This window comes from Topomyia yanbarensis, chromosome 3 (genome assembly GCF_030247195.1).
Source record: "Topomyia yanbarensis strain Yona2022 chromosome 3, ASM3024719v1, whole genome shotgun sequence".
In the NCBI taxonomy this organism is placed as follows: Eukaryota; Metazoa; Arthropoda; class Insecta; order Diptera; family Culicidae; genus Topomyia; species Topomyia yanbarensis.
The window spans coordinates 402876906-402889556 of record NC_080672.1 but is presented as its reverse complement, the minus strand read 5'-3'; the positions used below and the strand labels follow the sequence as shown (position 1 = coordinate 402889556).

The window sequence follows — 12651 nt, the reverse complement described above, 5'->3', positions numbered from 1 at the left end:
AACTTCGAGAGGCTCGTCGAGCTTAATTCTCAAACCCGATTTATGGCCTTGTACTTCGACTACATGGCACAGAGCATTAATCCTTCTGCATATACTCCCAACCGTGTTCGTTTGCTAGATACTTCTGATTCTACTGTATTCTTCGACACATCCATGAAGGAAGAGATTCGTGGAATCCCGGACCATATACGCCCGCAGGTGATCCCCAATATATTTTATAATAAATTCCGAGAAGTCGACTGCGACAAAATGTTTTACACTGACGGATCAAATCTCGATGGGTCCACTGGCTTCGGTATCTTCAACAATACTATCACCGCTTCATTCAAGCTCAATGATCCCGCTTCAGTTTACGTCGCAGAGTTAGCTGCAATTCAGTACACCCTTGGGATCATCGACACTCTGCCCACAGATCACTACTTCATCGTTTCGGACAGCCTCAGCTCTATCGAGGCTCTTCGTGCGGTGAAGCCTAAAAAGCAATTACCGTATTTTCTGGGGAAGATACAGGAGTCCTTGTGTACGTTATCTGAAAAATCTTATAAGATTACCTTTGTTTGGGTCCCCTCTCATTGTTCTATCCCGGGCAATGAAAAGGCCGACTCATTAGCAAAGGTGGGCGCATTAAATGGTGACATATACGAAAGACCAATCTGCTTCAATGAATTTTTTAGTATTTGTCGTCAGAGGACACTCAACAGTTGGCAAACCTCGTGGAGCAATGGGGAACTTGGACGATGGCTACATTCGATTATCCCAAAGGTATCAACGAAGCCTTGGTTCGGGGGGATGGATGTGGGTCGGGATTTTATTCGTGTAATGTCCCGACTTATGTCCAATCACTACACCATGGATGCGCATTTGCGGCGTATTGGGCTTGCGGAGAGTAGTCTGTGCGCTTGTGACGAGGGCTATCACGACATCGAACACGTTGTCTGGGTATGCGCCGGGTATTGTGACGCCAGGTCTCAGTTAAAGGAATCCCTTCGGGCCCGAGGTAGACCACCCAATGTACCAGTCCGAGATATGCTGGCAACTCGTGATTTCTCCTATATGTCCCTTATTTATACCTTCATAAAAACGATAAATATCCCAATTTAGCCCCTCTCTTTTATTTCTCGTTTTTAGAGTTTCCTCCTGCCTTGTGGAACCGATCAGCTCCAGAGTGCCACTATGTAACCGCCGTCGCCCTTACCACTACGCCTGCATAGAAGGAAACTGAAGCGAGAGCGACTCGAGGTCCGATGACTTTTGAAGGATTCCCCGCGGGTCCGAAGAATACCATCCGCCAATCCGGTACTCGACGACTTACTAGACTGAGGCGCAAATTTGATACGCTGATCTCCCCCCCCCCCCGCCGTTCGAGCGAAAGTTGCAAGTTTTGCTCTTCTTTCCCTGTCTCTCCCCTGTCTTTGATACAACTGCTGCTACACTGATGCGGAAATAAGCCACCCTTTGAATATCTTGACCAAGCATAAGTTTTAGTTAAAAAATTCAAATTAGTATTCTGTATTCCTAGTTTTAAGATAGCTATAATTTTTACTCTTTATTGAAACTCTTGTCCTCCATCTTGTAAATAGAATTGAATCCCTAGTTTTAAGATTTCTGTGAAATTTCTCATAAATATTTGTTCCCCCTTTTGTGTACTAAACTATATTGTTAGTTTTAAGATAACCGTAAAATATTTCGTAAAATACTATTACTCCCCCTCTTGTATATCAAAGTGAATCCCTTGTTTTAAATTTTTTTCATAAAAAAATCTTTTGGCCCTCTTTTGTATATTGAATCTTATTTCTAGTCTTAAGATAGCTGTAAACTTTCTTTTCCTTTGTAAAAAAAAATATTTCAACATTGTAACCTCCTAGTTTTAAGATATCCAAAATGTAAAAACAAAAGCATTTGGCACCGCCAAGCTAACGCATTTGTGCCTATCAAATAAACGAAATGAATAAAAAAAAAAAAAAAGTTATTGCAATTTGTTTGATTGGATTCCGATGGAGCAGTGCTGCCAGGGACAGTTTACGTTGACGGCGGAAAATGAATTTTTCATATATCTTCGTTATGTTGCAATATTATTGAAAACAGATAAAACTTATAAGTTTACACTGTCTTTGGCTACGTTTTTCATACAATTGCACTATTGTAAATATTCTAGGAGAATTGTATTGAGCGTTGGAAGTTAAAAATTGAGAAGCTTCTACCACTGCGAGGGAGGCACCCATCTTTTTGAAAATAGGCTTTTCGTGTTTCTTCACCTCACCGTTTGTAAGGAAAAATAGTTTTGAAACCCTACATGCACTAGAAAAAAGTTGGGCATGAAAGGGTTAATATGTCAAAAAATGACCTCAAAATTAAAAAAAATTGACAAATTGTTTCTTAAATTTTGTATCGCAAAATAAAATAACAGCGGTATGTTTACTGAAAATTTAAAAAAAATGAAAGCGGACCAATACTTTTATGAAAAGTCTTACTCGGCAGTAGTTTGAACATTATTTCAAGGTCGTCAATGTTTTTTTTCTGGACTTCAAAATTGAAATTTTAGGTCCAAACACGTAGAAACAAAGTTAAAAATGAAAATTCAAAATCTACCAAGTCGATACATTGCAATTTATTCCCCAAAAATAGCTAAATTTCTGGCCTCGTGAATAGAGGACTCCTTAACTCCCAAGTATCATTTCCTGAGTTTCAGCATGTGATCCGTCAAAATCGTTGTCGTTACATAACGCAACACGAGAGAGTTGAAGTTCAAGAAAGTACGTTTGGGAGCGTATGTTTAAGACTGTAAATGTGGAACTATTCGAGAGAAAACAATTTTCATGGAATAAGTTTGAGGGTAACTATGAGAGACTAAATATGGGGGAGTAAATTTGAATGTTTTCTGGATTATGTATGAGAGAGAAAATATGAGAGTTTAAAAGAGCAAGATTGACAGTTTGAGAGAGTTAGCTTGAATATTGAGAGAATTTTTCAGAGAGTTTTAGAGTTCAGGAGAGTAAGTCTGAGTATTTGATAAGAGCAATCTTTAGGGAGCAAGTTTGAGAGAGTAAAATTAAGAGCAACCTTTAGGGTGCAAGTTTGAGAGAGTAAATTTTTTTTGGAGTGTAGGTTTAAGACTGTAATACTTCAATTTTGAGCAATTTTGAGATAAACAATATTTTTAGGGAATAGGTTTGAGGAAGAGTATATATCCGAGAGTAAATTTGGGAGACAAAATATGAGGGAGTAAATTTGAAAGCCTAACAACGAGAGTATATTAGCGAGAGCAAGGTTTAGAAAGAAAGTATCGGAGGTTAGGAGATTAAGTTTGAGAGTTTGTGAGATCCAGTTTGAGGGTATGAACTAGTAAGTTTAATAGCCCTTCCCCGAGCGTAATGCTATATGGCATCATCGGACCTGACTTGTGTAATTTTATCGTAATAGCTTGTTTGAACATATTCGAACTGGTTCTTATACATAATGAATAGAGGATAGATTAAGCTGTTTTTTGTTGTATAATACATCGAAATTCGTACAACCATCATCGTGATGAATGAATAAAAATTTAAAGTCACGTTAATAAAAATTAAAAAAAAGAATAAACAAAAGTACAACTATCATGTCGTAATCTTAATTTTTATTTTTTTAAATTTTGATTAGAGGTTTTAACCTTGGGGTCATTCGCTTCATTTCGGGTTAGAGAAATCTCTTTAGGAAAAATCTAAACCTTATCTGCGGTGTTGGGAATCGAGCCCAGGTGAACTGCGTACAAGGCTATCGATTTATCAACTACACTATGCCCGTCCTCCGTAATTATAAAAATACTAAGATAAGAGCATGCTTTTATCATTTGTTTCACGCGGGGAATACGTCAAAAAAGTGAATTTGAGAGTTTGAGAGAGTAAGTTAGAAAATGGGAAGAGTTCCTTTGATAGTTTGTGAGTTTAGGACAGCTGATTGAGAATTTGAGAGAGTAAACCTGGATGTTTATTTTCCAAATTCATCTCATCAGTAATCAGCACCAACTTGGTGCAACAGCATCTGTGTTTGCTATGCAAGACACCACTAGGGGTCAGCATGTTGCTTTAACCGTTCACGCAAATTATTTGACTGTTTGGTTTTAGTATCTAACCGGTGCCGATTTGGTGTTAGTGTGAATTTTCATATCATCTAACTGGCACCAATTTTGTGCTGATCACTGATGAAACTGAATTCGAAACTCTAAAACCCACTTTTATCCACGTCAGGTGTTCACAAATTGGCTTAATCTAATATGTTTGCCTTTTGGGAGCAAATTTTGCAGAGTAATTTACTCTGAGATATTTAGAGAAAGTAAACAAGAGTGTTTTAGAATTGGATTGTTAGTAAGAGGCAGTGAGATTAATTGCTTGGAAGCATATGTTTAAGAGTTAAAGAGAAAGAGGGAAAAAGAGATAGTATGTTATAGGGTAAAACTTTAAGAGAGTAAGATTGAGAGAATACATTATAGACAGTATGCTTGGCGGTAAGTTTGAAAGATTAACAATAAGGGAGAATAAATTTGAAGGAGAAAGTTTACGAGAGTACTTTTGAGAGAATAAGTTTGAGGGACCAAGTCTGGGAGAGAATGTAGGAGAGAATGTACGAGAGTAAGTTGAGAGTTGGAGAGACAAGTTTCTGGTTTTGAAAGAGTAAGCTTGTAGATCCAATGAATTATGTTGACCTTTAAAGAAATTTCGTTTCAAAGTCTACGAGATGAAGTTAGGGCTTGAATAAACCAGATAGTTTGAGAGAGTAAACCTGAGGGCTTGAAAGACCAAGTTTAAAAAAAATATGTTTTCGAGTTTCCGAGAGAAATCTTGAAAAAAAAAATATGTACACGACTTAGTTCGACTAAGACTTACTTACACCACTGTAGAGCACGAAAAAATAGGAATATTTTGGGAAATCTTCTTAACGCAATATAGAGATAAATCGAGAGCTTGTTAAATAGGATTTATAGCAAAGTAATGAATCATAAAAAATGTTTGTGTTTTTTACCAAAAGATGGCAGTTGTGTAACATTTCCCCCATGCGCGTTTTTTTGGAAGGGGTCAAAAGCCGATAAACTAGTTCCCATAACTTCAATTTTTTTGATTCCTTATGACAATCGCAAGCGACGTATGTAGAGTTTTTTCGATATTTTGATTTTCCACGAAATAGCACACTTTTGAGTGAAAAAACGTCGAAAATGTAAAAACGACACAAATTAGGTAATTGAAAAGAATTAAGCAATATAATAATGAAATCCTACGTACGTCGCTGGAGAAATCAATTTCGAATATACGGTAAAAATTTCGAAGCGATCAAAAATCAATTGGTCGAGTTATATTTCCGGCCAGCTGTAAAAAAGTGGTTGCGAGAAAAACGCGAATAAAGTTTTTAGTACACTCGGGGTATACGCAAAAGGCTTTGCGACAGAATTGAAAATTTGAACATTTATGTCTTCCATTTGTTGGGACATCATTTCTACCACCCTAAAACACATTTTAGACCGATAGATAAAAATTCGATTTTTTTTAATTCTTCAGTGGTCCCTTTAAATCATATTTCGTAGATCGCTCTCCATAATACGTTATTTATTATTATCACCTCGGGTCTGCCTCGAGGAAACAATCTGTGGCCTTTGCTATTTTCGCTGTTCTTCAATGACGAGCCCTGTGCGAAATGCACTAGGATACATACGCTGACGACCTCAAACTATTTCTTATTCTACTGTCCATAACATATTGCATTGCTCTACAGCGACACAAGATGATTTCTGTGATTGGTGTCATAACAATTTGCTGATTCGTAGTGTATCTAAAAAATCTGTTCACACAACGCAAAGAAAAAACTGGAGCTAGAATATTTCTGGGGAATCGGTCATGTGAATGTTAATCGTGGTATTCTTCTAGACTCGCAATTGTGCTTCAGAGATCGATTCAGCTAATGAAAGTATTGTCAAGGCTCCTAACACTGATAACTGTGACGCTATTTGGAGTCTGAAATTCGCAGAAATTTTAAATGGCTGTGAACAACATTCTAAAGACTCCAAAAAGAGAGAAACACTTCATAGATTGCAATAACTTCCACTTAAAAAGGGGAGCCAATTTTTCGGATATACCTATTGGAAGTATTGCCACATGACCCAGATAATACGGTAGAAATGATCAAGTTAAGACTGGACACCAACAGCCTTGAAGGGCAGCGGAATCGGAACCATTCTGTTCCGCCTCTCCACACAAGCAGTCAATTCTAAATCTGACGGTTTCTTGTTTGTCTACTATCAAAATGTCCGAGGAATGAGAACAAAAACTCATGATTTCTTCGTGGCCCTCTCTTCTTTCGATTATGATGTTTTTGTTCTCATACGAACCTTATTGCGCACTGACATATAGAACTTAGGACTTTCAATGAACTACACAGTTTATCGTTGTAAACTCTTTCTCGCCGGACGCTCGATCTGGAATTCGTGAACTACACAGAATGAGTCAAATTTCTTGAGACTCCGACCTCGATGCTTAAAGCGGACGTTCACCGTAAACCCTTCGTGCTGAGGTTTGATACGCAACGCTTTTGCCGAATCCATCGACAGTCTCAATTTCAACTTCCATCACTGTAGTTTTCATAAAATTTCCGTGGCCTTCGATGCTGTTCACTAGTGTGACTTGTTAAGTGGAAACGATCTGGATTATGCTGCCGCGATGCTCTACGGAACTGCATACAATACTGTTTGGTTCCTAACAAACGAGCGGAGAAGCGTTAACAAACCGACGCATTATATTTTAACTTTCTCAAAAGTATGCGATAAACTGCCTTACAATATTGCTCTTCTGAAACTGCAGAGCCTAGGATTTTCTCCGTAATTAGCTAGATGTTTGCAATTCCGCCTATCTAGTCGATGAGCTTCCAGTAGAATGTGTTCAACACGTTCTAGCTTACTTGTTACATCAACCGGAGTCCCTCGAAGAAGTCAACTAGGGCTTTTGATTTTCGTTTTATTTATAAACGACATCTGCACTCGTATCAATTTTGGAAAATTATTGTACGTTGATAGTTTAAAGATTTTTCGTTCCATTGCTTCTAGGTTTGACTTTGCTGCACTTTAAGATGGCGTAGTTAATATTGAACAAAAGGTTGAATGGCATGCAGGTAAACGTCGACCATTGTCAGATGATAAGTTTCAAGGCGATCGTTCACTCTAAGCTATCATGAATATTTGTTCCAAGACCGCGTTATCGAAAGAGCGGACTCTATTCGTGGCTTGGGGGTGCTTTTTAATGGGAATGTTAGCTTATCGGATCACATCACCATTAAGTTTAAATACTTTATATTAAGAAGGATATAGGAAAAATGTAATTGAGTGAGGGCGCTTTAAAGAGACAATATACTGTCTATCTTGATGAATACTCACAGAAAAATTACAATAATTTGGATTACAACTGCAGAGCAAGACAGACTTTAATGTCTACCCAACGATTAGCAAAGCGTGAAATAAACCTGGCCAAATTAAACCAGGTAAATTTCCAAATAGAGCTAGTTTGTTCCAATGGCTGCTTCGGAACCGTAACTGCAGGTGTTTATTTAGGCGGGAAATGATCAATTTTCAAGCAAACCAACATAGCATTAGATTAGAACTTAATGCCTAATGACTTTGGGTACTCGTCTAAGTCAATAAATGTCTGCAACAAGATTTTAGTGATTCGTGTTTGATAATTCGCAAAGCTCTGTATATTTCAAACGGATGAATTTCCATTAGCAAAGCATTCACTTCAAAGATTCTGCTTATAACATTTCGTGGTTCTGTTTTTTTATTGACTCAACTATTTATTTAATTAAAGAATCAATAACCTCTTTCTTGGTAGCAAAATATGACCAATACCACTACCTTTTCAGGAGTTTTTCCACCTTTATGTCCCATTCAGGAATAAAAGTCCTGCAGCAAACTTACAAACACACGCCCACAGCTATCCCACTGAATTGAGCAATCAGCAACTGCTCTCCTGTCATATCAAAAGAAACTAGCAAAGCTCAGGGAAAATTTAATTAAATTCAATTTCGTGTGAAACCACACCACCAATCCACCTCCCACCCATTATCGCCGAACATTGTTCCACGTACAACTACATTAAACCAAAAAAATAAAATAAAACGGAAAGAAAATGCAACAGTCTGAATTTGCCATGCTTCGGTCGTCATTGCCAGACACAACGTGGAAAACTTTTTTCCTCCCTCTTCAATACCCCCTTACCCGCAGCCAAGCAACCAACTTCGCTGAACTAGATTTACTCCGATGCTCACCTCGACCAAAACGGTGCAGCCCTGTATGACAAACTTTAATTTGATGACGCATGAAATTCTGTCCTCTTTTAGGATCAGTTTTTGAAAAAAAAAAAAATACAGTAACCAAACAAGCAACCAGCCGGAGACAAAAGACTATTTTGCAAGGCATTGCACTTTTTCACCGTTCTCGAAACCGTCTGTTGAACGCCACTATCCACCAGCCAATCCAGCCAACTAACCATCCAGCCAGAGCCAGAGTAGAGCAAGTTTCACTTCTGGGTCGAAAGCCACACACACACCATCACATCGCCACACCGCCTCCGATTTGTGGTGGAGGTGCTTCCAGTCAACCCACAAATCACTCCTCAGGACGTTACGCGTCGTTCGAACTGGTCCGGTCGGGAGCAGTAGAAAGAGGAGATATTGAGACCTGACCCGGGGGTCGGGGGAGGCAAACTCAAAGTGATATTTATTCTCGCGTTAAAAATTAAAGCGTTTAAATAAATTTTCTTCTTTACAGCTCTAACGGTGGGCACCTGGCACGCAGTTAGAGAACAGGGCATCGTTCGATCGCTGCGAGCTGTTTTGGTAGCCACTACAGAGACGACACAAAGGTCATCTCAAGCTGGATGTCTTGAACCGGGAGGAGGAGGAGGGGCATGATGCTCCAAACAAATTGATTGGTGATTGATCAAACAGTTCCGTTTTGCTGCTACCTTCTGGTACTGATAGATCTTTATTTAGAGCTTTGATAAGGATGGTGGTGTGATCGGATCATCTCATATTCGTGTGAGCATGGAATACAGACACACGGGAGAAGCAGCTGCTGTGGTGTCCGAGCGGTTAAGGAGATGGACTTGAAATCCATTGGGTTCTACCCGCACAGGTTCGAATCCTGTCTACAGCGAAATTTTTTTTCTCCAGTTTTTTTTAGTGGTTCATGATAATGTGTAATGCTATTCAAATTTTGTCGGTAGAAAAAGGGGCCTGACTCACTCGCCGCTGGGTTGTATTGGTTTAGAGCTATAGTAGAACCTCATTCAACTAGGTATATTGAATTTGAGCGCAATTTAAGTAACTATTTTAATAAAATATAAGCCTTCGCAAACTGTCGTAAACAATCAGTTCGAGGTTATTTATGAGCACAGTAGCTTTATTTTTCTTGTTTTGAAAGGTTTGAGAAAGGTTTTAAACTGAGATCAAATTCCGATTCTAGTTTTAATTTTGGTAAAATCTTAGAATTTTTTTTTGCTAAATTTTAGGAAGTTTTTAGTAAAATATAGTAACATTTTAGCAAAATTTTAGTTAAATACTAGTATAATTAAAAAAATCTGTTAATTTTAGTACAATATTTGTAAATTTTAGAAATATTGAGGAAAGTTATATACAGTTAGTTATAGACTTTATTAAAATTTTGGACCATTTAAGGTAATTAGCCTATTTTGGCCCTATTTCTATTATCACTCTACCCATTTGGTTAGATCTTTGTTGCACGCATTGGCTCAAATGGCAGGACGATAATTGGGGCATTCGATTCGAGTGTTCGTTACATTCAAACACGAGTTCTTCACTTGTTTCGTATTATTTTTGGTATAATAGTGGTACTTATGAACGAAGCAAACATGTTGATGCCAATTAATATGCATTCCGTTAATTGTAGGCGGAATAATTAATGGAATAGTGTGGCAACCTCCTTAAAAGAGCCAAAATTAGCGCTTTACCCTAAGTAGAACTTTAGGAAAAATTTCGAAATATTTTACAATAACTTCAGTAAAATTTCAGAAAATTTTTTATGTAACTTGAATAGAATTTTAGAAAAAAAAATAAAGAGATGTTAGGAGAATTTTTACTGAGATTTTAGCTGAATATTGGTAGATGTTTCATAAAAATTTCAGTAAATGTTTAATAATCTTCGTAATTTTTTTATGCAATTTTGAGATTATTTAGAAATTTTATAAATAAATAACAGAAATTTCGGTGAAGCTGGACTAAGAATTCAGTGAAACTTTTACGAAAAGATTTATAATTTTTTTCGAAATATTCTACAACCAATTTAGTCTAAATTTAGTAAAACTATTAGCGAGAATTTTTGGAATAATTGCAGCAAATTTTTAGTAAAATCTTTAACAATTTTCAATAACATTTTAAAAACAATTATAAAATTTTTAAGAATTCTTGGAAAATTTTAGAAAAAATTTAGTGGAATTTCAGTAAAATCTAGGAAAAAAAAATCAGATAAGTATTATAAATATTTTACAATAAATTACAAATTTAGAAAACTTCAAGTCATATTTTGAAAAATCTTCGAGAAAAATTCATAAAATTTTAAAATTAATTAGAAAAACTTTAATTTGAACTTAAAACATTTGAGAAATGCTTCACAATTATTTTCATAAAATTTGAGTGAAATTTTAGCGACAATATTAATGGAATTGAAAAAAAATAAATAAAATTTTAGCGTCATCTTTAAATTTTTTTTATTAAATTTTAGGAATGTTTAGAAAAATTCAAGCGTAATTTTAGTAATTTTTTTTGAACATTTAAGTAGAACTTTGAAAAAATATAGCAATCTTATACAGTAGCAGTGAAATTATAGTAAAATTTTAATATAACTTCAGCAAAATTTTGATGAATCACCAAGTTTTTAAGAAATTTTGGTGAGATTGTAGGAAAAAATTTACTGAAATTTTAGTTTAATATTAGGCGAATTTTGACAAAATTTCAGTAAATATTTAAAAAATCTTCCTACAATTTCAACAGAATTTTTTAAAATTGATTCGAAAAATTTTAGTCAGATCTTATAAAATTGCAGTGAAGTCTTAGTTTTAATTGTAGATTTTAGTGACATTTCAGTAACATTTAAGAGAAGTTTCAAATTTTTTTGATATATTATACAATAAATTCAATAACAAATATAGTAATACTTCAGTAAAAATTTACTGTAATCTTAGTAAGATACTAATAATATGTTGATGAAATTTGACTTAAATACTAGTAGAATTTTTGTATAATTTCAGTAAAATTTTAGTAAAAACTCAAGTTTTAATAAAATTTTAAAAAATTGTTAGAAAAACTTTAGAAAAATCTTTGAAAGTGTTAAAAAATAACGACATTTGGTTAAATTTCAGATATTTCAAAAATTATTCTGCAATAAATTTAGTAAAATTGAGGTAAAATTTGAACAAGGTATAAGTTTCATTTTAGTGAAATTTATTTAAATAATATTAGAATTTGAGTAAAATTTCCGAAAATTTTACAAAAGTCATCGAAAAAATTTCAGAAGCTCTTAAAAATTAAATAAAAGAATTCTAGTTAAACCTTGGAAAATACATTTCGTAGTAAAATTTCAGCAAAATTTTAGTAAAATTTCAATGAATTTAAAAAAAAATCTAGGAGATATTTTAATAAAACTTCAAGTAAATCTTGGAAAATTTTAGAAAAATTTTCAACATTTAATAATTATTTCAATAAAATTCTATAAATTTAACTAAAATTGTAGTAAACTTTAGTAAAATTTTAGTAAAATGTCTGCAATTTTTTTTAGTTAAATATTTGTAGAATTTAAAAAAGAAATCAGTAAAACTTAGGTACAATCGTTGTAAAGTTTTTGTAAGATTCTAGTAAAACTATAGCGCATTTAAGTAGGCATTCTGGGAAAGTTTTAGAAAAAATTACAATGAATTCAATCAAATTTTAGTGCATTTTAGTACAACTTATGCAAAAAAATTAAAATTTTAGTGAAATTTTACATCAATTTCGGTATAATTATAATAAAACTTCTGTAAAATTTTAAAAAATTCATCAATTTTTGAAAAATTTAAAAATATTCAAAAAAATGTTAGTCAAAGCTGGAAAAAATTTAATAAAATTTTAGTGAGATTTTGGTAAATTTCAAAATGTCTTTAGAATAAATTACAATTCCAGTGAAATTTAAGTAAAATTTTGGTAAAGTCTATGCAATAGCAATTTCAGTGAAATTTAAGAAAAAATTTGGTAGTCTGTAAAATAAATTGCTATTTCAGCGAAATTTAACAACAACTAGAACAGGGTATTCGATTTTTTCAGCGAAATAGCATCAAATATTAGCAGAAATTTTGAAAAATTTCATAAGATGTTTGAAAAAATTTAATAAACTTTTAATATTAAATAGAATTTTTTTGGTTAAATTTTGAATAATTATTTCAGTAAACTTTTGGTAAAGCTCAAGTTCAATTTGGTAAAATCTTAGCGAGTTTTTAGAATTTTTTTTGTGAAACTTTACTAAGATATTAGTTGAGATTTAATTAAATTTTGGTGATATCTTAATAAACTTTTAGTAACATTTCAGTAAAATTTTTAAAATGCTTCGAAAATTTGAAAAACATTTCAAAGTTCATTACCAAAGTTTTACTT

General features: G+C 34.3%; 1 non-coding gene across 1 annotated transcript; it reads left to right on the top strand.

Moving 5' to 3' along the window:
- The first annotated feature begins 9084 nt into the window (after positions 1–9084).
- On the top strand, positions 9085–9166 carry Trnas-uga (transfer RNA serine (anticodon UGA)). Its single transcript has one exon. It is a non-coding gene; the product is annotated as a tRNA-Ser (tRNA).
- Positions 9167–12651: the final 3485 nt, after the last annotated feature.